Genomic DNA, 17,460 nt, shown 5'->3' with positions numbered 1-17,460 from the left:
CTAAAAAAACGCAAACGGACAACGAAAAAGGGGGGTGCAACACGAGGACTTCCCAGGGGGTCACCCATCCTAGTACTACTCTCGCCCAAACACGCTTAACTGCGGAGTTCTGATGGGATCCGGTGCATTAGTGCTGGTATGATCGCACCCGAAATACTATCCATGCTTATTGTTTGTATGTCTTAAAAGACGCAGAACCTCCTTTGTTTTCGTACGCGAGGCGTGGGACCCACGTGACCGATCGGCTCCGTTCCAAAAATACGAAGACCATGAACCATGAAACGGAGGCCACCCGAGCATAGAAATAGCAAGAAAGAAAAAAAACAAAAAAAAAACCGCACGTAAAATCTAAAAAAACGCAAACGGACAACGAAAAAAGGGGGTGCAACACGAGGACTTCCCAGGGGGTCACCCATCCTAGTACTACTCTCGCCCAAGCACGCTTAACTGCGAAGTTCTGATGGGATCCGGTGCATTAGTGCTGGTATGATCGCACCCGAAATACTATCCATGCTTATTGCTTGTATGTCTTAAAAGACGCAGAACCTCCTTTGTTTTCGTACGCGAGGCGTGGAACCCACGTGACCGATCGGCTCCGTTCCAAAAATACGAAAACCATCAACCATGAAGCGGAGGCCACCCGAGCATAGAAATAGCAAGAAAGAAAAAAAAACAAAAAAAAAACCGCACGTAAAATCTAAAAAAACGCAAACAGACAACGAAAAAGGGGGGTGCAACACGAGGACTTCCCAGGGGGTCACCCATCCTAGTACTACTCTCGCCCAAGCACGCTTAACTGCGGAGTTCTGATGGGTTCCGGTGCATTAGTGCTGGTATGATCGCACCCGAAATACTATCCATGCTTATTGCTTGTATGTCTTAAAAGACGCAGAACCTCCTTTGTTTTCGTACGCGAGGCGTGGGACCCACGTGACCGATCGGCTCCGTTCCAAAAATACGAAGACCATGAACCATGAAACGGAGGCCACCCGAGCATAGAAATAGCAAGAAAGAAAAAAAACAAAAAAAAAAACCGCACGTAAAATCTAAAAAAACGCAAACGGACAACGAAAAAAGGGGGTGCAACACGAGGACTTCCCAGGGGGTCACCCATCCTAGTACTACTCTCGCCCAAGCACGCTTAACTGCGAAGTTCTGATGGGATCCGGTGCATTAGTGCTGGTATGATCGCACCCGAAATACTATCCATGCTTATTGCTTGTATGTCTTAAAAGACGCAGAACCTCCTTTGTTTTCGTACGCGAGGCGTGGAACCCACGTGACCGATCGGCTCCGTTCCAAAAATACGAAAACCATCAACCATGAAGCGGAGGCCACCCGAGCATAGAAATAGCAAGAAAGAAAAAAAAAACAAAAAAAAAAACCGCACGTAAAATCTAAAAAAACGCAAACGGACAACGAAAAAGGGGGGTGCAACACGAGGACTTCCCAAGGGGTCACCCATCCTAGTACTACTCTCGCCCAAGTACGCTTAACTGCGGAGTTCTGATAGGATCCGGTGCATTAGTGCTGGTATGATCGCACCCGAAATACTATCCATGCTTATTGCTTGTATGTCTTAAAAGACGCAGAACCTCCTTTGTTTTCGTACGCGAGGCGTGGGACCCACGTGACCGATCGGCTCTGTTCCAAAAATACGAAGACCATGAACCATGAAACGGAGGCCACCCGAGCATAGAAATAGCAAGAAAGAAAAAAAAACAAAAAAAAAACCGCACGTAAAATCTAAAAAAACGCAAACGGACAACGAAAAAGGGGGGTGCAACACGAGGACTTCCCAGGGGGTCACCCATCCTAGTACTACTCTCGCCCAAGCACGCTTAACTGCGGAGTTCTGATGGGATTCGGTGCATTAGTGCTGGTATGATCGCACCCAAAATACTATCCATGCTTATTGCTTGTATGTCTTAAAAGACGCAGAAACTCCTTTGTTTTCGTACGCGAGGCGTGGGACCCACGTGACCGATCAGCTCCGTTCCAAAAATACGAAGACCATCAACCATGAAGCGGAGGCCACCCGAGCATAGAAATAGCAAGAAAGAAAAAAAAACAAAAAAAAACCGCACGTAAAATCTAAAAAAACGCAAACGGACAACGAAAAAGGGGGTGCAACACGAGGACTTCCCAGGGGGTCACCCATCCTAGTACTACTCTCGCCCAAGCACGCTTAACTGCGGAGTTCTGATGGGATCCGGTGCATTAGTGCTGGTATGATCGCACCCGAAATACTGTCCATGCTTATTGCTTGTATGTCTTAAAAGACACAGAACCTCCTTTGTTTTCGTACGCGAGGCGTGGGACCTACGTGACCGATCGGTTCCGTTCCAAAAATACGAAGACCATGAACCATGAAACGGAGGGCACCCGAGCATAGAAATAGCAAGAAAGAAAAAAAAAACAAAAAAAAAACCGCACGTAAAATCTAAAAAAACGCAAACGGACAACGAAAAAGGGGGGTGCAACACGAGGACTTCCCAGGGGGTCACCCATCCTAGTACTACTCTCGCCCAAGCATGCTTAACTGCGGAGTTCTGATGTGATCCGGTGCATTAGTGCTGGTATGATCGCACCCGAAATACTATCCATGCTTATTGCTTGTATGTCTTAAAAGACGGAGAACCTCCTTTGTTTTCGTACGCGAGGCGTGGGACCCACGTGACCGATCGGCTCCGTTCCAAAAATACGAAGACCATGAACCATGAAACGGAGGCCACCCGAGCATAGAAATAGCAAGAAAGAAAAAAAAAACAAAAAAAAAACCGCACGTAAAATCTAAAAAAACGCAAACGGACAACGAAAAAGGGGGGTGCAACACGAGGACTTCCCAGGGGGTCACCCATCCTAGTACTACTCTCGCCCAAGCACGCTTAACTGCGGAGTTCTGATGGGATCCGGTGCATTAGTGCTGGTATGATCGCACCCGAAATACTATCCATGCTTATTGCTTGTATGTCTTAAAAGACGGAGAACCTCCTTTGTTTTCGTACGCGAGGCGTGGGACCCACGTGACCGATCGGCTCCGTTCCAAAAATACGAAAACCATCAACCATGAAGCGGAGGCCACCCGAGCATAGAAATAGCAAGAAAGAAAAAAAAACAAAAAAAAACCGCACGTAAAATCTAAAAAAACGCAAACGGACAACGAAAAAGGGGGGTGCAACACGAGGACTTCCCAGGGGGTCACCCATCCTAGTACTACTCTCGCCCAAGTACGCTTAACTGCGGAGTTCTGATAGGATCCGGTGCATTAGTGCTGGTATGATCGCACCCGAAATACTATCCATGCTTATTGCTTGTATGTCTTAAAAGACGCAGAACCTCCTTTGTTTTCGTACGCGAGGCGTGGGACCCACGTGACCGATCGGCTCCGTTCCAAAAATACGAAGACCATGAACCATGAAACGGAGGTCACCCGAGCATAGAAATAGCAAGAAAGAAAAAAAAAGAAAAAAAAAACCGCACGTAAAATCTAAAAAAACGCAAACGGACAACGAAAAAGGGGGGTGCAACACGAGGACTTCCCAGGGGGTCACCCATCCTAGTACTACTCTCGCCCAAGCACGCTTAACTGCGGAGTTCTGATGGGATTCGGTGCATTAGTGCTGGTATGATCGCACCCAAAATACTATCCATGCTTATTGCTTGTATGTCTTAAAAGACGCAGAAACTCCTTTGTTTTCGTACGCGAGGCGTGGGACCCACGTGACCGATCGGCTCCGTTCCAAAAATACGACAACCATCAACCATGAAGCGGAGGCCACCCGAGCATAGAAATAGCAAGAAAGAAAAAAAAACAAAAAAAAACCGCACGTAAAATCTAAAAAAACGCAAACGGACAACGAAAAAGGGGGGTGCAACACGAGGACTTCCCAGGGGGTCACCCATCCTAGTACTACTCTCGCCCAAGCACACTTAACTGCGGAGTTCTGATAGGATCCGGTGCATTAGTGCTGGTATGATCGCACCCGAAATACTATCCATGCTTATTGCTTGTATGTCTTAAAAGACGCAGAACCTCCTTTGTTTTCGTACGCGAGGCGTGGGACCCACGTGACCGATCGGCTCCGTTCCAAAAATACGAAGACCATGAACCATGAAGCGGAGGCCACCCGAGCATAGAAATAGCAAGAAAGAAAAAAAAAACAAAAAAAAACCGCACGTAAAATCTAAAAAAACGCAAACGGACAACGAAAAAGGGGGGTGCAACACGAGGACTTCCCAGGGGGTCACCCATCCTAGTACTACTCTCGCCCAAGCACGCTTAACTGCGGAGTTCTGATGGGATCCGGTGCATTAATGCTGGTATGATCGCACCCGAAATACTATCCATGCTTATTGCTTGTATGTCTTAAAAGACGCAGAACCTCCTTTGTTTTCGTACGCGAGGCGTGGGACCCACGTGACCGATCTGTTCCGTTCCAAAAATACGAAGACCATGAACCATGAAACGGAGGCCACCCGAGCATAGAAATAGCAAGAAAGAAAAAAAAAACAAAAAAAAAACCGCACGTAAAATCTAAAAAAACGCAAACGGACAACGAAAAAGGGGGGTGCAACACGAGGACTTCCCAAGGGGTCACCCATCCTAGTACTACTCTCGCCCAAGCACGCTTAACTGCGGAGTTCTGATGGGATCCGGTGCATTAGTGCTGGTATGATCGCACCCGAAATACAATCCATGCTTATTGCTTGTATGTCTTAAAAGACGCAGAACCTCCTTTGTTTTCGTACGCGAGGCGTGGGACCCACGTGACCGATCGGCTCCGTTCCAAAAATACGAAGACCATGAACCATGAAGCGGAGGCCACCCGAGCATAGAAATAGCAAGAAAGAAAAAAAAACAAAAAAAAACCGCACGTAAAATCTAAAAAAACGCAAACGGACAACGAAAAAGGGGGGTGCAACACGAGGACTTCCCAGGGGGTCACCCATCCTAGTACTACTCTCGCCCAAACACGCTTAACTGCGGAGTTCTGATGGGATCCGGTGCATTAGTGCTGGTATGATCGCACCCGAAATACTATCCATGCTTATTGTTTGTATGTCTTAAAAGACGCAGAACCTCCTTTGTTTTCGTACGCGAGGCGTGGGACCCACGTGACCGATCGGCTCCGTTCCAAAAATACGAAGACCATGAACCATGAAACGGAGGCCACCCGAGCATAGAAATAGCAAGAAAGAAAAAAAACAAAAAAAAAACCGCACGTAAAATCTAAAAAAACGCAAACGGACAACGAAAAAAGGGGGTGCAACACGAGGACTTCCCAGGGGGTCACCCATCCTAGTACTACTCTCGCCCAAGCACGCTTAACTGCGAAGTTCTGATGGGATCCGGTGCATTAGTGCTGGTATGATCGCACCCGAAATACTATCCATGCTTATTGCTTGTATGTCTTAAAAGACGCAGAACCTCCTTTGTTTTCGTACGCGAGGCGTGGAACCCACGTGACCGATCGGCTCCGTTCCAAAAATACGAAAACCATCAACCATGAAGCGGAGGCCACCCGAGCATAGAAATAGCAAGAAAGAAAAAAAAACAAAAAAAAAACCGCACGTAAAATCTAAAAAAACGCAAACAGACAACGAAAAAGGGGGGTGCAACACGAGGACTTCCCAGGGGGTCACCCATCCTAGTACTACTCTCGCCCAAGCACGCTTAACTGCGGAGTTCTGATGGGTTCCGGTGCATTAGTGCTGGTATGATCGCACCCGAAATACTATCCATGCTTATTGCTTGTATGTCTTAAAAGACGCAGAACCTCCTTTGTTTTCGTACGCGAGGCGTGGGACCCACGTGACCGATCGGCTCCGTTCCAAAAATACGAAGACCATGAACCATGAAACGGAGGCCACCCGAGCATAGAAATAGCAAGAAAGAAAAAAAACAAAAAAAAAACCGCACGTAAAATCTAAAAAAACGCAAACGGACAACGAAAAAAGGGGGTGCAACACGAGGACTTCCCAGGGGGTCACCCATCCTAGTACTACTCTCGCCCAACCACGCTTAACTGCGAAGTTCTGATGGGATCCGGTGCATTAGTGCTGGTATGATCGCACCCGAAATACTATCCATGCTTATTGCTTGTATGTCTTAAAAGACGCAGAACCTCCTTTGTTTTCGTACGCGAGGCGTGGAACCCACGTGACCGATCGGCTCCGTTCCAAAAATACGAAAACCATCAACCATGAAGCGGAGGCCACCCGAGCATAGAAATAGCAAGAAAGAAAAAAAAAACAAAAAAAAAAACCGCACGTAAAATCTAAAAAAACGCAAACGGACAACGAAAAAGGGGGGTGCAACACGAGGACTTCCCAAGGGGTCACCCATCCTAGTACTACTCTCGCCCAAGTACGCTTAACTGCGGAGTTCTGATAGGATCCGGTGCATTAGTGCTGGTATGATCGCACCCGAAATACTATCCATGCTTATTGCTTGTATGTCTTAAAAGACGCAGAACCTCCTTTGTTTTCGTACGCGAGGCGTGGGACCCACGTGACCGATCGGCTCTGTTCCAAAAATACGAAGACCATGAACCATGAAACGGAGGCCACCCGAGCATAGAAATAGCAAGAAAGAAAAAAAAACAAAAAAAAAACCGCACGTAAAATCTAAAAAAACGCAAACGGACAACGAAAAAGGGGGGTGCAACACGAGTACTTCCCAGGGGGTCACCCATCCTAGTACTACTCTCGCCCAAGCACGCTTAACTGCGGAGTTCTGATGGGATCCGATGCATTAGTGCTGGTATGATCGCACCCGAAATACTATCCATGCTTATTGCTTGTATTTCTTAAAAGACGCAGAACCTCCTTTGTTTTCGTACGCGAAACGTGGGACCCACGTGACCGATCGGCTCCGTTCCAAAAATACGAAGACCATGAACCATGAAACGGAGGCCACCCGAGCATAGAAATAGCAAGAAAGAAAAAAAAAACAAAAAAAAAAACCGCACGTAAAATCTAAAAAAACGCAAACGGACAACGAAAAAGGGGGGTGCAACACGAGGACTTCCCATGGGGTCACCCATCCTAGTACTACTCTCGCCCAAGCACGCTTAACTGCGGAGTTCTGATGGGATCCGGTGCATTAGTGCTGGTATGATCGCACCCGAAATACTATCCATGCTTATTGCTTGTATGTCTTAAAAGACGCAGAACCTCCTTTGTTTTCGTACGCGCGGCGTGGGACCCACGTGACCGATCGGCTCCGTTCCAAAAATACGAAGACCATGAACCATGAAACGGAGGCCACCCGAGCATAGAAATAGCAAGAAAGAAAAAAAAAACAAAAAAAAACCGCACGTAAAATCTAAAAAAACGCAAACGGACAACGAAAAAGGCGGGTGCAACACGAGGACTTCCCAGGGGGTCACCCATCCTAGTACTACTCTCGCCCAAGCACGCTTAACTGCGCAGTTCTGATAGGATCCGGTGCATTAGTGCTGGTATGATCGCACCCAAAATACTATCCATGCTTATTGCTTGTATGTCTTAAAAGACGCAAAAACTCCTTTGTTTTCGTACGCGAGGCGTGGGACCCACGTGACCGATCAGCTCCGTTCCAAAAATACGAAGACCATCAACCATGAAGCGGAGGCCACCCGAGCATAGAAATAGCAAGAAAGAAAAAAAAACAAAAAAAAACCGCACGTAAAATCTAAAAAAACGCAAACGGACAACGAAAAAGGGGGGTGCAACACGAGGACTTCCCAGGGGGTCACCCATCCTAGTACTACTCTCGCCCAAGCACGCTAAACTGCGGAGTTCTGATGGGATCCGGTGCATTAGTGCTGGTATGATCGCACCCAAAATACTATCCATGCTTATTGCTTGTATGTCTTAAAAGACGCAGAAACTCCTTTGTTTTCGTACGCGAGGCGTGGGACCCACGTGACCGATCAGCTCCGTTCCAAAAATACGAAGACCATCAACCATGAAGCGGAGGCCACCCGAGCATAGAAATAGCAAGAAAGAAAAAAAAACAAAAAAAAACCGCACGTAAAATCTAAAAAAACGCAAACGGACAACGAAAAAGGGGGGTGCAACACGAGGACTTCCCATGGGGTCACCCATCCTAGTACTACTCTCGCCCAAGCACGCTTAACTGCGGAGTTCTGATGGGATCCGGTGCATTAGTGCTGGTATGATCGCACCCGAAATACTGTCCATGCTTATTGCTTGTATGTCTTAAAAGACACAGAACCTCCTTTGTTTTCGTACGCGAGACGTGGGACCCACGTGACCGATCGGCTCCGTTCCAAAAATACGAAGACCATGAACCATGAAACGGAGGCCACCCGAGCATAGAAATAGCAAGAAAAAAAAAACAAAAAAAAACCGCACGTAAAATCTAAAAAAACGCAAACGGACAACGAAAAAGTGGGGGTGCAACACGAGGACTTCCCAGGGGGTCACCCATCCTAGTACTACTCTCGCCCACGCACGCTTAACTGCGGAGTTTTGATGGGATCCGGTGCATTAGTGCTGGTATGATCGCACCCGAAATACTATCCATGCTTATTGCTTTTATGTCTTAAAAGACGCAGAACCTCCTTTGTTTTCGTACGCGAGGCGTGGAACCCACGTGACCGATCGGCTCCGTTCCAAAAATACGAAAACCATCAACCATGAAGCGGAGGCCACCCGAGCATAGAAATAGCAAGAAAGAAAAAAAACAAAAAAAAACCGCACGTAAAATCTAAAAAAACGCAAACGGACAACGAAAAAGGAGGGTGCAACACGAGGACTTCCCAGGGGGTCACCCATCCTAGTACTACTCTCGCCCAAGCACGCTTAACTGCGGAGTTCTGATGGGATCCGGTGCATTAGTGCTGGTATGATCGCACCCGAAATACTATCCATGCTTATTGCTTGTATGTCTTAAAAGACGCAGAACCTCCTTTGTTTTCGTACGCGAGACGTGGGACCCACGTGACCGATCGGCTCCGTTCCAAAAATACGAAGACCATGAACCATGAAACGGAGGCCACCCGAGCATAGAAATAGCAAGAAAGAAAAAAAAACAAAAAAAAAACCGCACGTAAAATCTAAAAAAACGCAAACGGACAACGAAAAAGGGGGGTGCAACACGAGGACTTCCCATGGGGTCACTCATCCTAGTACTACTCTCGCCCAAGCACGCTTAACTGCGGAGTTCTGATGGGATCCGATGCATTAGTGCTGGTATGATCGCACCCGAAATAATGTCCATGCTTATTGCTTGTATGTCTTAAAAGACACAGAACCTCCTTTGTTTTCGTACGCGAGGCGTGGGACCCACGTGACCGATCGGCTCCGTTCCAAAAATACGAAAACCATCAACCATGAAGCGGAGGCCACCCGAGCATAGAAATAGCAAGAAAGAAAAAAAAAACAAAAAAAAACCGCACGTAAAATCTAAAAAAACGCAAACGGACAACGAAAAAGGGGGGTGCAACACGAGGACTTCCCAGGGGGTCACCCATCCTAGTACTACTCTCGCCCAAGCACGCTTAACTGCGGAGTTCTGATAGGATCCGGTGCATTAGTGCTGGTATGATCGCACCCGAAATACTATCCATGCTTATTGCTTGTATGTCTTAAAAGACGCAGAACCTCCTTTGTTTTCGTACGCGAGGCGTGGGACCCACGTGACCGATCGGCTCCGTTCCAAAAATACGAAGACCATGAACCATGAAACGGAGGCCACCCGAGCATAGAAATAGCAAGAAAGAAAAAAAAAACAAAAAAAAACCGCACGTAAAATCTAAAAAAACGCAAACGGACAACGAAAAAGGGGGGTGCAACACGAGGACTTCCCAGGGGGTCACCCATCCTAGTACTACTCTCGCCCAACCACGCTTAACTGCGGAGTTCTGATGGGATCCAGTGCATTAGTGCTGGTATGATCGCACCCAAAATACTATCCATGCTTATTGCTTGTATGTCTTAAAAGACGCAGAAACTCCTTTGTTTTCGTACGCGAGGCGTGGGACCCACGTGACCGATCAGCTCCGTTCCAAAAATACGAAGACCATCAACCATGAAGCGGAGGCCACCCGAGCATAGAAATAGCAAGAAAGAAAAAAAAACAAAAAAAAACCGCACGTAAAATCTAAAAAAACGCAAACGGACAACGAAAAAGGGGGGTGCAACACGAGGACTTCTCAGGGGGTCACCCATCCTAGTACTACTCTCGCCCAAGCACGCTAAACTGCGGAGTTCTGATGGGATCCGGTGCATTAGTGCTGGTATGATCGCACCCAAAATACTATCCATGCTTATTGCTTGTATGTCTTAAAAGACGCAGAAACTCCTTTGTTTTCGTACGCGAGGCGTGGGACCCACGTGACCGATCAGCTCCGTTCCAAAAATACGAAGACCATCAACCATGAAGCGGAGGCCACCCGAGCATAGAAATAGCAAGAAAGAAAAAAAAACAAAAAAAAAACCGCACGTAAAATCTAAAAAAACGCAAACGGACAACGAAAAAGGGGGGTGCAACACGAGGACTTCCCATGGGGTCACCCATCCTAGTACTACTCTCGCCCAAGCACGCTTAACTGCGGAGTTCTGATGGGATCCGGTGCATTAGTGCTGGTATGATCACACCCGAAATACTGTCCATGCTTAGTGCTTGTATGTCTTAAAAGACACAGAACCTCCTTTGTTTTCGTACGCGAGGCGTGGGACCCACGTGACCGATCGGCTCCGTTCCAAAAATACGAAGACCATGAACCATGAAGCGGAGGCCACCCGAGCATAGAAATAGCAAGAAAAAAAAAACAAAAAAAAAACCGCACGTAAAATCTAAAAAAACGCAAACGGACAACGAAAAAGGGGGGGTGCAACACGAGGACTTCCCAGGGGGTCACCCATCCTAGTACTACTCTCGCCCAAGCACGCTTAACTGCGGAGTTCTGATGGGATCCGGTGCATTAGTGCTGGTATGATCGCACCCGAAATACAATCCATGCTTATTGCTTGTATGTCTTAAAAGACGCAGAACCTCCTTTGTTTTCGTACGCGAGGCGTGGGACCCACGTGACCGATCGGCTCCGTTCCAAAAATACGAAGACCATGAACCATGAAGCGGAGGCCACCCGAGCATAGAAATAGCAAGAAAGAAAAAAAAACAAAAAAAAACCGCACGTAAAATCTAAAAAAACGCAAACGGACAACGAAAAAGGGGGGTGCAACACGAGGACTTCCCAGGGGGTCACCCATCCTAGTACTACTCTCGCCCAAACACGCTTAACTGCGGAGTTCTGATGGGATCCGGTGCATTAGTGCTGGTATGATCGCACCCGAAATACTATCCATGCTTATTGTTTGTATGTCTTAAAAGACGCAGAACCTCCTTTGTTTTCGTACGCGAGGCGTGGGACCCACGTGACCGATCGGCTCCGTTCCAAAAATACGAAGACCATGAACCATGAAACGGAGGCCACCCGAGCATAGAAATAGCAAGAAAGAAAAAAAACAAAAAAAAAACCGCACGTAAAATCTAAAAAAACGCAAACGGACAACGAAAAAAGGGGGTGCAACACGAGGACTTCCCAGGGGGTCACCCATCCTAGTACTACTCTCGCCCAAGCACGCTTAACTGCGAAGTTCTGATGGGATCCGGTGCATTAGTGCTGGTATGATCGCACCCGAAATACTATCCATGCTTATTGCTTGTATGTCTTAAAAGACGCAGAACCTCCTTTGTTTTCGTACGCGAGGCGTGGAACCCACGTGACCGATCGGCTCCGTTCCAAAAATACGAAAACCATCAACCATGAAGCGGAGGCCACCCGAGCATAGAAATAGCAAGAAAGAAAAAAAAACAAAAAAAAAACCGCACGTAAAATCTAAAAAAACGCAAACAGACAACGAAAAAGGGGGGTGCAACACGAGGACTTCCCAGGGGGTCACCCATCCTAGTACTACTCTCGCCCAAGCACGCTTAACTGCGGAGTTCTGATGGGTTCCGGTGCATTAGTGCTGGTATGATCGCACCCGAAATACTATCCATGCTTATTGCTTGTATGTCTTAAAAGACGCAGAACCTCCTTTGTTTTCGTACGCGAGGCGTGGGACCCACGTGACCGATCGGCTCCGTTCCAAAAATACGAAGACCATGAACCATGAAACGGAGGCCACCCGAGCATAGAAATAGCAAGAAAGAAAAAAAACAAAAAAAAAACCGCACGTAAAATCTAAAAAAACGCAAACGGACAACGAAAAAAGGGGGTGCAACACGAGGACTTCCCAGGGGGTCACCCATCCTAGTACTACTCTCGCCCAAGCACGCTTAACTGCGAAGTTCTGATGGGATCCGGTGCATTAGTGCTGGTATGATCGCACCCGAAATACTATCCATGCTTATTGCTTGTATGTCTTAAAAGACGCAGAACCTCCTTTGTTTTCGTACGCGAGGCGTGGAACCCACGTGACCGATCGGCTCCGTTCCAAAAATACGAAAACCATCAACCATGAAGCGGAGGCCACCCGAGCATAGAAATAGCAAGAAAGAAAAAAAAAACAAAAAAAAAAACCGCACGTAAAATCTAAAAAAACGCAAACGGACAACGAAAAAGGGGGGTGCAACACGAGGACTTCCCAAGGGGTCACCCATCCTAGTACTACTCTCGCCCAAGTACGCTTAACTGCGGAGTTCTGATAGGATCCGGTGCATTAGTGCTGGTATGATCGCACCCGAAATACTATCCATGCTTATTGCTTGTATGTCTTAAAAGACGCAGAACCTCCTTTGTTTTCGTACGCGAGGCGTGGGACCCACGTGACCGATCGGCTCTGTTCCAAAAATACGAAGACCATGAACCATGAAACGGAGGCCACCCGAGCATAGAAATAGCAAGAAAGAAAAAAAAACAAAAAAAAAACCGCACGTAAAATCTAAAAAAACGCAAACGGACAACGAAAAAGGGGGGTGCAACACGAGGACTTCCCAGGGGGTCACCCATCCTAGTACTACTCTCGCCCAAGCACGCTTAACTGCGGAGTTCTGATGGGATTCGGTGCATTAGTGCTGGTATGATCGCACCCAAAATACTATCCATGCTTATTGCTTGTATGTCTTAAAAGACGCAGAAACTCCTTTGTTTTCGTACGCGAGGCGTGGGACCCACGTGACCGATCAGCTCCGTTCAAAAAATACGAAGACCATCAACCATGAAGCGGAGGCCACCCGAGCATAGAAATAGCAAGAAAGAAAAAAAAACAAAAAAAAACCGCACGTAAAATCTAAAAAAACGCAAACGGACAACGAAAAAGGGGGTGCAACACGAGGACTTCCCAGGGGGTCACCCATCCTAGTACTACTCTCGCCCAAGCACGCTTAACTGCGGAGTTCTGATGGGATCCGGTGCATTAGTGCTGGTATGATCGCACCCGAAATACTGTCCATGCTTATTGCTTGTATGTCTTAAAAGACACAGAACCTCCTTTGTTTTCGTACGCGAGGCGTGGGACCTACGTGACCGATCGGTTCCGTTCCAAAAATACGAAGACCATGAACCATGAAACGGAGGGCACCCGAGCATAGAAATAGCAAGAAAGAAAAAAAAAACAAAAAAAAAACCGCACGTAAAATCTAAAAAAACGCAAACGGACAACGAAAAAGGGGGGTGCAACACGAGGACTTCCCAGGGGGTCACCCATCCTAGTACTACTCTCGCCCAAGCATGCTTAACTGCGGAGTTCTGATGTGATCCGGTGCATTAGTGCTGGTATGATCGCACCCGAAATACTATCCATGCTTATTGCTTGTATGTCTTAAAAGACGGAGAACCTCCTTTGTTTTCGTACGCGAGGCGTGGGACCCACGTGACCGATCGGCTCCGTTCCAAAAATACGAAGACCATGAACCATGAAACGGAGGCCACCCGAGCATAGAAATAGCAAGAAAGAAAAAAAAAACAAAAAAAAAACCGCACGTAAAATCTAAAAAAACGCAAACGGACAACGAAAAAGGGGGGTGCAACACGAGGACTTCCCAGGGGGTCACCCATCCTAGTACTACTCTCGCCCAAGCACGCTTAACTGCGGAGTTCTGATGGGATCCGGTGCATTAGTGCTGGTATGATCGCACCCGAAATACTATCCATGCTTATTGCTTGTATGTCTTAAAAGACGGAGAACCTCCTTTGTTTTCGTACGCGAGGCGTGGGACCCACGTGACCGATCGGCTCCGTTCCAAAAATACGAAAACCATCAACCATGAAGCGGAGGCCACCCGAGCATAGAAATAGCAAGAAAGAAAAAAAAACAAAAAAAAACCGCACGTAAAATCTAAAAAAACGCAAACGGACAACGAAAAAGGGGGGTGCAACACGAGGACTTCCCAGGGGGTCACCCATCCTAGTACTACTCTCGCCCAAGTACGCTTAACTGCGGAGTTCTGATGGGATCCGGTGCATTAGTGCTGGTATGATCGCACCCGAAATACTATCCATGCTTATTGCTTGTATGTCTTAAAAGACGCAGAACCTCCTTTGTTTTCGTACGCGAGGCGTGGGACCCACGTGACCGATCGGCTCCGTTCCAAAAATACGAAGACCATGAACCATGAAACGGAGGTCACCCGAGCATAGAAATAGCAAGAAAGAAAAAAAAAGAAAAAAAAAACCGCACGTAAAATCTAAAAAAACGCAAACGGACAACGAAAAAGGGGGGTGCAACACGAGGACTTCCCAGGGGGTCACCCATCCTAGTACTACTCTCGCCCAAGCACGCTTAACTGCGGAGTTCTGATGGGATTCGGTGCATTAGTGCTGGTATGATCGCACCCAAAATACTATCCATGCTTATTGCTTGTATGTCTTAAAAGACGCAGAAACTCCTTTGTTTTCGTACGCGAGGCGTGGGACCCACGTGACCGATCGGCTCCGTTCCAAAAATACGACAACCATCAACCATGAAGCGGAGGCCACCCGAGCATAGAAATAGCAAGAAAGAAAAAAAAACAAAAAAAAACCGCACGTAAAATCTAAAAAAACGCAAACGGACAACGAAAAAGGGGGGTGCAACACGAGGACTTCCCAGGGGGTCACCCATCCTAGTACTACTCTCGCCCAAGCACACTTAACTGCGGAGTTCTGATAGGATCCGGTGCATTAGTGCTGGTATGATCGCACCCGAAATACTATCCATGCTTATTGCTTGTATGTCTTAAAAGACGCAGAACCTCCTTTGTTTTCGTACGCGAGGCGTGGGACCCACGTGACCGATCGGCTCCGTTCCAAAAATACGAAGACCATGAACCATGAAGCGGAGGCCACCCGAGCATAGAAATAGCAAGAAAGAAAAAAAAAACAAAAAAAAACCGCACGTAAAATCTAAAAAAACGCAAACGGACAACGAAAAAGGGGGGTGCAACACGAGGACTTCCCAGGGGGTCACCCATCCTAGTACTACTCTCGCCCAAGCACGCTTAACTGCGGAGTTCTGATGGGATCCGGTGCATTAGTGCTGGTATGATCGCACCCGAAATACTATCCATGCTTATTGCTTGTATGTCTTAAAAGACGCAGAACCTCCTTTGTTTTCGTACGCGAGGCGTGGGACCCACGTGACCGATCTGTTCCGTTCCAAAAATACGAAGACCATGAACCATGAAACGGAGGCCACCCGAGCATAGAAATAGCAAGAAAGAAAAAAAAAACAAAAAAAAAACCGCACGTAAAATCTAAAAAAACGCAAACGGACAACGAAAAAGGGGGGTGCAACACGAGGACTTCCCAAGGGGTCACCCATCCTAGTACTACTCTCGCCCAAGCACGCTTAACTGCGGAGTTCTGATGGGATCCGGTGCATTAGTGCTGGTATGATCGCACCCGAAATACTATCCATGCTTATTGCTTGTATGTCTTAAAAGACGGAGAACCTCCTTTGTTTTCGTACGCGAGGCGTGGGACCCACGTGACCGATCGGCTCCGTTCCAAAAATACGAAGACCATCAACAATGAAGCGGAGGCCACCCGAGCATAGAAATAGCAAGAAAGAAAAAAAAAACAAAAAAAAACCGCACGTAAAATCTAAAAAAACGCAAACGGACAACGAAAAAGGGGGTGCAACACGAGGACTTCCCAGGGGGTCACCCATCCTAGTACTACTCTCGCCCAAGCACGCTTAACTGCGGAGTTCTGATGGGATCCGGTGCATTAGTGCTGGTATGATCGCACCCGAAATACTATCCATGATTATTGCTTGTATGTCTTAAAAGACGGAGAACCTCCTTTGTTTTCGTACGCGAGGCGTGGGACCCACGTGACCGATCGGCTCCGTTCCAAAAATACGAAAACCATCAACCATGAAGCGGAGGCCACCCGAGCATAGAAATAGCAAGAAAGAAAAAAAAACAAAAAAAAACCGCACGTAAAATCTAAAAAAACGCAAACGGACAACGAAAAAGGGGGGTGCAACACGAGGACTTCCCAGGGGGTCACTCATCCTAGTACTACTCTCGCCCAAGCACGCTTAACTGCGGAGTTCTGATAGGATCCGGTGCATTAGTGCTGGTATGATCGCACCCGAAATACTATCCATGCTTATTGCTTGTATGTCTTAAAAGACGCAGAACCTCCTTTGTTTTCGTACGCGAGGCGTGGGACCCACGTGACCGATCGGCTCCGTTCCAAAAATACGAAGACCATGAACCATGAAGCGGAGGCCACCCGAGCATAGAAATAGCAAGAAAGAAAAAAAAAACAAAAAAAAACCGCACGTAAAATTTAAAAAAACGCAAACGGACAACGAAAAAGGGGGGTGCAACACGAGGACTTCCCAGGGGGTCACCCATCCTAGTACTACTCTCGCCCAAGCACGCTTAACTGCGGAGTTCTGATGGGATCCGGTGCATTAGTGCTGGTATGATCGCACCCGAAATACTATCCATGCTTATTGCTTGTATGTCTTAAAAGACGCAGAACCTCCTTTGTTTTCGTACGCGAGGCGTGGGACCCACGTGACCGATCGGCTCCGTTCCAAAAATACGAAGACCATGAACCATGAAACGGAGGCCACCCGAGCATAGAAATAGCAAGAAAGAAAAAAAACAAAAAAAAAAACCGCACGTAAAATCTAAAAAAACGCAAACGGACAACGAAAAAAGGGGGTGCAACACGAGGACTTCCCAGGGGGTCACCCATCCTAGTACTACTCTCGCCCAAGCACGCTTAACTGCGAAGTTCTGATGGGATCCGGTGCATTAGTGCTGGTATGATCGCACCCGAAATACTATCCATGCTTATTGCTTGTATGTCTTAAAAGACGCAGAACCTCCTTTGTTTTCGTACGCGAGGCGTGGAACCCACGTGACCGATCGGCTCCGTTCCAAAAATACGAAAACCATCAACCATGAAGCGGAGGCCACCCGAGCATAGAAATAGCAAGAAAGAAAAAAAACAAAAAAAAACCGCACGTAAAATCTAAAAAAACGCAAACAGACAACGA

At 47.3% G+C, this 17,460-nt stretch overlaps 50 non-coding genes across 50 annotated transcripts; all 50 read right to left on the bottom strand.

Moving 5' to 3' along the window:
* Positions 1-31: 31 nt before the first annotated feature.
* On the bottom strand, positions 32-150 carry LOC145155214 (5S ribosomal RNA). The gene has a single exon (XR_013735666.1). It is a non-coding gene; the product is annotated as a 5S ribosomal RNA (ribosomal RNA).
* Positions 151-379: 229 nt separating this feature from the next.
* On the bottom strand, positions 380-498 carry LOC145156033 (5S ribosomal RNA). Its single transcript, XR_013736459.1, has one exon. It is a non-coding gene; the product is annotated as a 5S ribosomal RNA (ribosomal RNA).
* Positions 499-728: 230 nt separating this feature from the next.
* LOC145155530 (5S ribosomal RNA) lies at positions 729-847 on the bottom strand. The gene has a single exon (XR_013735966.1). It is a non-coding gene; the product is annotated as a 5S ribosomal RNA (ribosomal RNA).
* A 230-nt stretch (positions 848-1,077) lies between these two features.
* Positions 1,078-1,196, bottom strand: LOC145156032 (5S ribosomal RNA). The gene has a single exon (XR_013736458.1). It is a non-coding gene; the product is annotated as a 5S ribosomal RNA (ribosomal RNA).
* Positions 1,197-1,428: 232 nt separating this feature from the next.
* LOC145147121 (5S ribosomal RNA) lies at positions 1,429-1,547 on the bottom strand. Its single transcript, XR_013728035.1, has one exon. It is a non-coding gene; the product is annotated as a 5S ribosomal RNA (ribosomal RNA).
* Positions 1,548-1,777: 230 nt separating this feature from the next.
* Positions 1,778-1,896, bottom strand: LOC145143955 (5S ribosomal RNA). Its single transcript, XR_013724980.1, has one exon. It is a non-coding gene; the product is annotated as a 5S ribosomal RNA (ribosomal RNA).
* A 228-nt stretch (positions 1,897-2,124) lies between these two features.
* On the bottom strand, positions 2,125-2,243 carry LOC145147129 (5S ribosomal RNA). The gene has a single exon (XR_013728042.1). It is a non-coding gene; the product is annotated as a 5S ribosomal RNA (ribosomal RNA).
* A 231-nt stretch (positions 2,244-2,474) lies between these two features.
* LOC145145594 (5S ribosomal RNA) lies at positions 2,475-2,593 on the bottom strand. The gene has a single exon (XR_013726559.1). It is a non-coding gene; the product is annotated as a 5S ribosomal RNA (ribosomal RNA).
* A 231-nt stretch (positions 2,594-2,824) lies between these two features.
* On the bottom strand, positions 2,825-2,943 carry LOC145147117 (5S ribosomal RNA). Its single transcript, XR_013728031.1, has one exon. It is a non-coding gene; the product is annotated as a 5S ribosomal RNA (ribosomal RNA).
* Positions 2,944-3,172: 229 nt separating this feature from the next.
* On the bottom strand, positions 3,173-3,291 carry LOC145146519 (5S ribosomal RNA). The gene has a single exon (XR_013727460.1). It is a non-coding gene; the product is annotated as a 5S ribosomal RNA (ribosomal RNA).
* A 230-nt stretch (positions 3,292-3,521) lies between these two features.
* LOC145143954 (5S ribosomal RNA) lies at positions 3,522-3,640 on the bottom strand. The gene has a single exon (XR_013724979.1). It is a non-coding gene; the product is annotated as a 5S ribosomal RNA (ribosomal RNA).
* A 229-nt stretch (positions 3,641-3,869) lies between these two features.
* On the bottom strand, positions 3,870-3,988 carry LOC145144418 (5S ribosomal RNA). Its single transcript, XR_013725426.1, has one exon. It is a non-coding gene; the product is annotated as a 5S ribosomal RNA (ribosomal RNA).
* Positions 3,989-4,218: 230 nt separating this feature from the next.
* LOC145154278 (5S ribosomal RNA) lies at positions 4,219-4,337 on the bottom strand. The gene has a single exon (XR_013734757.1). It is a non-coding gene; the product is annotated as a 5S ribosomal RNA (ribosomal RNA).
* Positions 4,338-4,568: 231 nt separating this feature from the next.
* On the bottom strand, positions 4,569-4,687 carry LOC145153455 (5S ribosomal RNA). Its single transcript, XR_013733962.1, has one exon. It is a non-coding gene; the product is annotated as a 5S ribosomal RNA (ribosomal RNA).
* A 229-nt stretch (positions 4,688-4,916) lies between these two features.
* On the bottom strand, positions 4,917-5,035 carry LOC145155213 (5S ribosomal RNA). Its single transcript, XR_013735665.1, has one exon. It is a non-coding gene; the product is annotated as a 5S ribosomal RNA (ribosomal RNA).
* Positions 5,036-5,264: 229 nt separating this feature from the next.
* Positions 5,265-5,383, bottom strand: LOC145156031 (5S ribosomal RNA). The gene has a single exon (XR_013736457.1). It is a non-coding gene; the product is annotated as a 5S ribosomal RNA (ribosomal RNA).
* Positions 5,384-5,613: 230 nt separating this feature from the next.
* Positions 5,614-5,732, bottom strand: LOC145155529 (5S ribosomal RNA). The gene has a single exon (XR_013735965.1). It is a non-coding gene; the product is annotated as a 5S ribosomal RNA (ribosomal RNA).
* Positions 5,733-5,961: 229 nt separating this feature from the next.
* LOC145147764 (5S ribosomal RNA) lies at positions 5,962-6,080 on the bottom strand. The gene has a single exon (XR_013728656.1). It is a non-coding gene; the product is annotated as a 5S ribosomal RNA (ribosomal RNA).
* Positions 6,081-6,312: 232 nt separating this feature from the next.
* LOC145147120 (5S ribosomal RNA) lies at positions 6,313-6,431 on the bottom strand. Its single transcript, XR_013728034.1, has one exon. It is a non-coding gene; the product is annotated as a 5S ribosomal RNA (ribosomal RNA).
* Positions 6,432-6,661: 230 nt separating this feature from the next.
* On the bottom strand, positions 6,662-6,780 carry LOC145143517 (5S ribosomal RNA). Its single transcript, XR_013724549.1, has one exon. It is a non-coding gene; the product is annotated as a 5S ribosomal RNA (ribosomal RNA).
* Positions 6,781-7,012: 232 nt separating this feature from the next.
* On the bottom strand, positions 7,013-7,131 carry LOC145153064 (5S ribosomal RNA). Its single transcript, XR_013733592.1, has one exon. It is a non-coding gene; the product is annotated as a 5S ribosomal RNA (ribosomal RNA).
* A 230-nt stretch (positions 7,132-7,361) lies between these two features.
* On the bottom strand, positions 7,362-7,480 carry LOC145149456 (5S ribosomal RNA). The gene has a single exon (XR_013730317.1). It is a non-coding gene; the product is annotated as a 5S ribosomal RNA (ribosomal RNA).
* Positions 7,481-7,709: 229 nt separating this feature from the next.
* On the bottom strand, positions 7,710-7,828 carry LOC145143585 (5S ribosomal RNA). Its single transcript, XR_013724616.1, has one exon. It is a non-coding gene; the product is annotated as a 5S ribosomal RNA (ribosomal RNA).
* Positions 7,829-8,057: 229 nt separating this feature from the next.
* Positions 8,058-8,176, bottom strand: LOC145153063 (5S ribosomal RNA). Its single transcript, XR_013733591.1, has one exon. It is a non-coding gene; the product is annotated as a 5S ribosomal RNA (ribosomal RNA).
* Positions 8,177-8,403: 227 nt separating this feature from the next.
* Positions 8,404-8,522, bottom strand: LOC145146333 (5S ribosomal RNA). The gene has a single exon (XR_013727282.1). It is a non-coding gene; the product is annotated as a 5S ribosomal RNA (ribosomal RNA).
* A 228-nt stretch (positions 8,523-8,750) lies between these two features.
* On the bottom strand, positions 8,751-8,869 carry LOC145152610 (5S ribosomal RNA). Its single transcript, XR_013733141.1, has one exon. It is a non-coding gene; the product is annotated as a 5S ribosomal RNA (ribosomal RNA).
* A 230-nt stretch (positions 8,870-9,099) lies between these two features.
* On the bottom strand, positions 9,100-9,218 carry LOC145147408 (5S ribosomal RNA). The gene has a single exon (XR_013728313.1). It is a non-coding gene; the product is annotated as a 5S ribosomal RNA (ribosomal RNA).
* Positions 9,219-9,448: 230 nt separating this feature from the next.
* LOC145138211 (5S ribosomal RNA) lies at positions 9,449-9,567 on the bottom strand. The gene has a single exon (XR_013721399.1). It is a non-coding gene; the product is annotated as a 5S ribosomal RNA (ribosomal RNA).
* A 230-nt stretch (positions 9,568-9,797) lies between these two features.
* On the bottom strand, positions 9,798-9,916 carry LOC145146884 (5S ribosomal RNA). Its single transcript, XR_013727807.1, has one exon. It is a non-coding gene; the product is annotated as a 5S ribosomal RNA (ribosomal RNA).
* A 229-nt stretch (positions 9,917-10,145) lies between these two features.
* On the bottom strand, positions 10,146-10,264 carry LOC145144755 (5S ribosomal RNA). The gene has a single exon (XR_013725759.1). It is a non-coding gene; the product is annotated as a 5S ribosomal RNA (ribosomal RNA).
* Positions 10,265-10,494: 230 nt separating this feature from the next.
* On the bottom strand, positions 10,495-10,613 carry LOC145154597 (5S ribosomal RNA). The gene has a single exon (XR_013735065.1). It is a non-coding gene; the product is annotated as a 5S ribosomal RNA (ribosomal RNA).
* Positions 10,614-10,841: 228 nt separating this feature from the next.
* LOC145147106 (5S ribosomal RNA) lies at positions 10,842-10,960 on the bottom strand. Its single transcript, XR_013728020.1, has one exon. It is a non-coding gene; the product is annotated as a 5S ribosomal RNA (ribosomal RNA).
* Positions 10,961-11,189: 229 nt separating this feature from the next.
* Positions 11,190-11,308, bottom strand: LOC145155212 (5S ribosomal RNA). The gene has a single exon (XR_013735664.1). It is a non-coding gene; the product is annotated as a 5S ribosomal RNA (ribosomal RNA).
* A 229-nt stretch (positions 11,309-11,537) lies between these two features.
* Positions 11,538-11,656, bottom strand: LOC145156030 (5S ribosomal RNA). The gene has a single exon (XR_013736456.1). It is a non-coding gene; the product is annotated as a 5S ribosomal RNA (ribosomal RNA).
* Positions 11,657-11,886: 230 nt separating this feature from the next.
* Positions 11,887-12,005, bottom strand: LOC145155528 (5S ribosomal RNA). Its single transcript, XR_013735964.1, has one exon. It is a non-coding gene; the product is annotated as a 5S ribosomal RNA (ribosomal RNA).
* Positions 12,006-12,234: 229 nt separating this feature from the next.
* LOC145156029 (5S ribosomal RNA) lies at positions 12,235-12,353 on the bottom strand. Its single transcript, XR_013736455.1, has one exon. It is a non-coding gene; the product is annotated as a 5S ribosomal RNA (ribosomal RNA).
* Positions 12,354-12,585: 232 nt separating this feature from the next.
* LOC145147119 (5S ribosomal RNA) lies at positions 12,586-12,704 on the bottom strand. The gene has a single exon (XR_013728033.1). It is a non-coding gene; the product is annotated as a 5S ribosomal RNA (ribosomal RNA).
* A 230-nt stretch (positions 12,705-12,934) lies between these two features.
* Positions 12,935-13,053, bottom strand: LOC145143952 (5S ribosomal RNA). Its single transcript, XR_013724978.1, has one exon. It is a non-coding gene; the product is annotated as a 5S ribosomal RNA (ribosomal RNA).
* Positions 13,054-13,281: 228 nt separating this feature from the next.
* On the bottom strand, positions 13,282-13,400 carry LOC145147094 (5S ribosomal RNA). The gene has a single exon (XR_013728009.1). It is a non-coding gene; the product is annotated as a 5S ribosomal RNA (ribosomal RNA).
* A 231-nt stretch (positions 13,401-13,631) lies between these two features.
* LOC145145593 (5S ribosomal RNA) lies at positions 13,632-13,750 on the bottom strand. Its single transcript, XR_013726558.1, has one exon. It is a non-coding gene; the product is annotated as a 5S ribosomal RNA (ribosomal RNA).
* Positions 13,751-13,981: 231 nt separating this feature from the next.
* Positions 13,982-14,100, bottom strand: LOC145147083 (5S ribosomal RNA). Its single transcript, XR_013727998.1, has one exon. It is a non-coding gene; the product is annotated as a 5S ribosomal RNA (ribosomal RNA).
* Positions 14,101-14,329: 229 nt separating this feature from the next.
* On the bottom strand, positions 14,330-14,448 carry LOC145136604 (5S ribosomal RNA). Its single transcript, XR_013720580.1, has one exon. It is a non-coding gene; the product is annotated as a 5S ribosomal RNA (ribosomal RNA).
* Positions 14,449-14,678: 230 nt separating this feature from the next.
* LOC145143951 (5S ribosomal RNA) lies at positions 14,679-14,797 on the bottom strand. The gene has a single exon (XR_013724977.1). It is a non-coding gene; the product is annotated as a 5S ribosomal RNA (ribosomal RNA).
* Positions 14,798-15,026: 229 nt separating this feature from the next.
* On the bottom strand, positions 15,027-15,145 carry LOC145144417 (5S ribosomal RNA). Its single transcript, XR_013725425.1, has one exon. It is a non-coding gene; the product is annotated as a 5S ribosomal RNA (ribosomal RNA).
* A 230-nt stretch (positions 15,146-15,375) lies between these two features.
* LOC145147071 (5S ribosomal RNA) lies at positions 15,376-15,494 on the bottom strand. Its single transcript, XR_013727987.1, has one exon. It is a non-coding gene; the product is annotated as a 5S ribosomal RNA (ribosomal RNA).
* A 231-nt stretch (positions 15,495-15,725) lies between these two features.
* On the bottom strand, positions 15,726-15,844 carry LOC145153453 (5S ribosomal RNA). Its single transcript, XR_013733961.1, has one exon. It is a non-coding gene; the product is annotated as a 5S ribosomal RNA (ribosomal RNA).
* A 229-nt stretch (positions 15,845-16,073) lies between these two features.
* Positions 16,074-16,192, bottom strand: LOC145147060 (5S ribosomal RNA). Its single transcript, XR_013727976.1, has one exon. It is a non-coding gene; the product is annotated as a 5S ribosomal RNA (ribosomal RNA).
* A 229-nt stretch (positions 16,193-16,421) lies between these two features.
* Positions 16,422-16,540, bottom strand: LOC145147406 (5S ribosomal RNA). The gene has a single exon (XR_013728311.1). It is a non-coding gene; the product is annotated as a 5S ribosomal RNA (ribosomal RNA).
* A 230-nt stretch (positions 16,541-16,770) lies between these two features.
* Positions 16,771-16,889, bottom strand: LOC145147049 (5S ribosomal RNA). The gene has a single exon (XR_013727965.1). It is a non-coding gene; the product is annotated as a 5S ribosomal RNA (ribosomal RNA).
* A 230-nt stretch (positions 16,890-17,119) lies between these two features.
* LOC145156028 (5S ribosomal RNA) lies at positions 17,120-17,238 on the bottom strand. Its single transcript, XR_013736454.1, has one exon. It is a non-coding gene; the product is annotated as a 5S ribosomal RNA (ribosomal RNA).
* Positions 17,239-17,460: the final 222 nt, after the last annotated feature.

The sequence above is a fragment of the Lactuca virosa genome, chromosome 1, assembly GCF_052849685.1.
Source record: "Lactuca virosa cultivar CGN04683 chromosome 1, Lactuca_virosa_CGN04683_v6, whole genome shotgun sequence".
NCBI lineage: Eukaryota > Viridiplantae > Streptophyta > Magnoliopsida > Asterales > Asteraceae > Lactuca > Lactuca virosa.
Note: the sequence above shows the minus strand (reverse complement) of the source record. Positions and strands in the feature narration are given on the sequence as shown.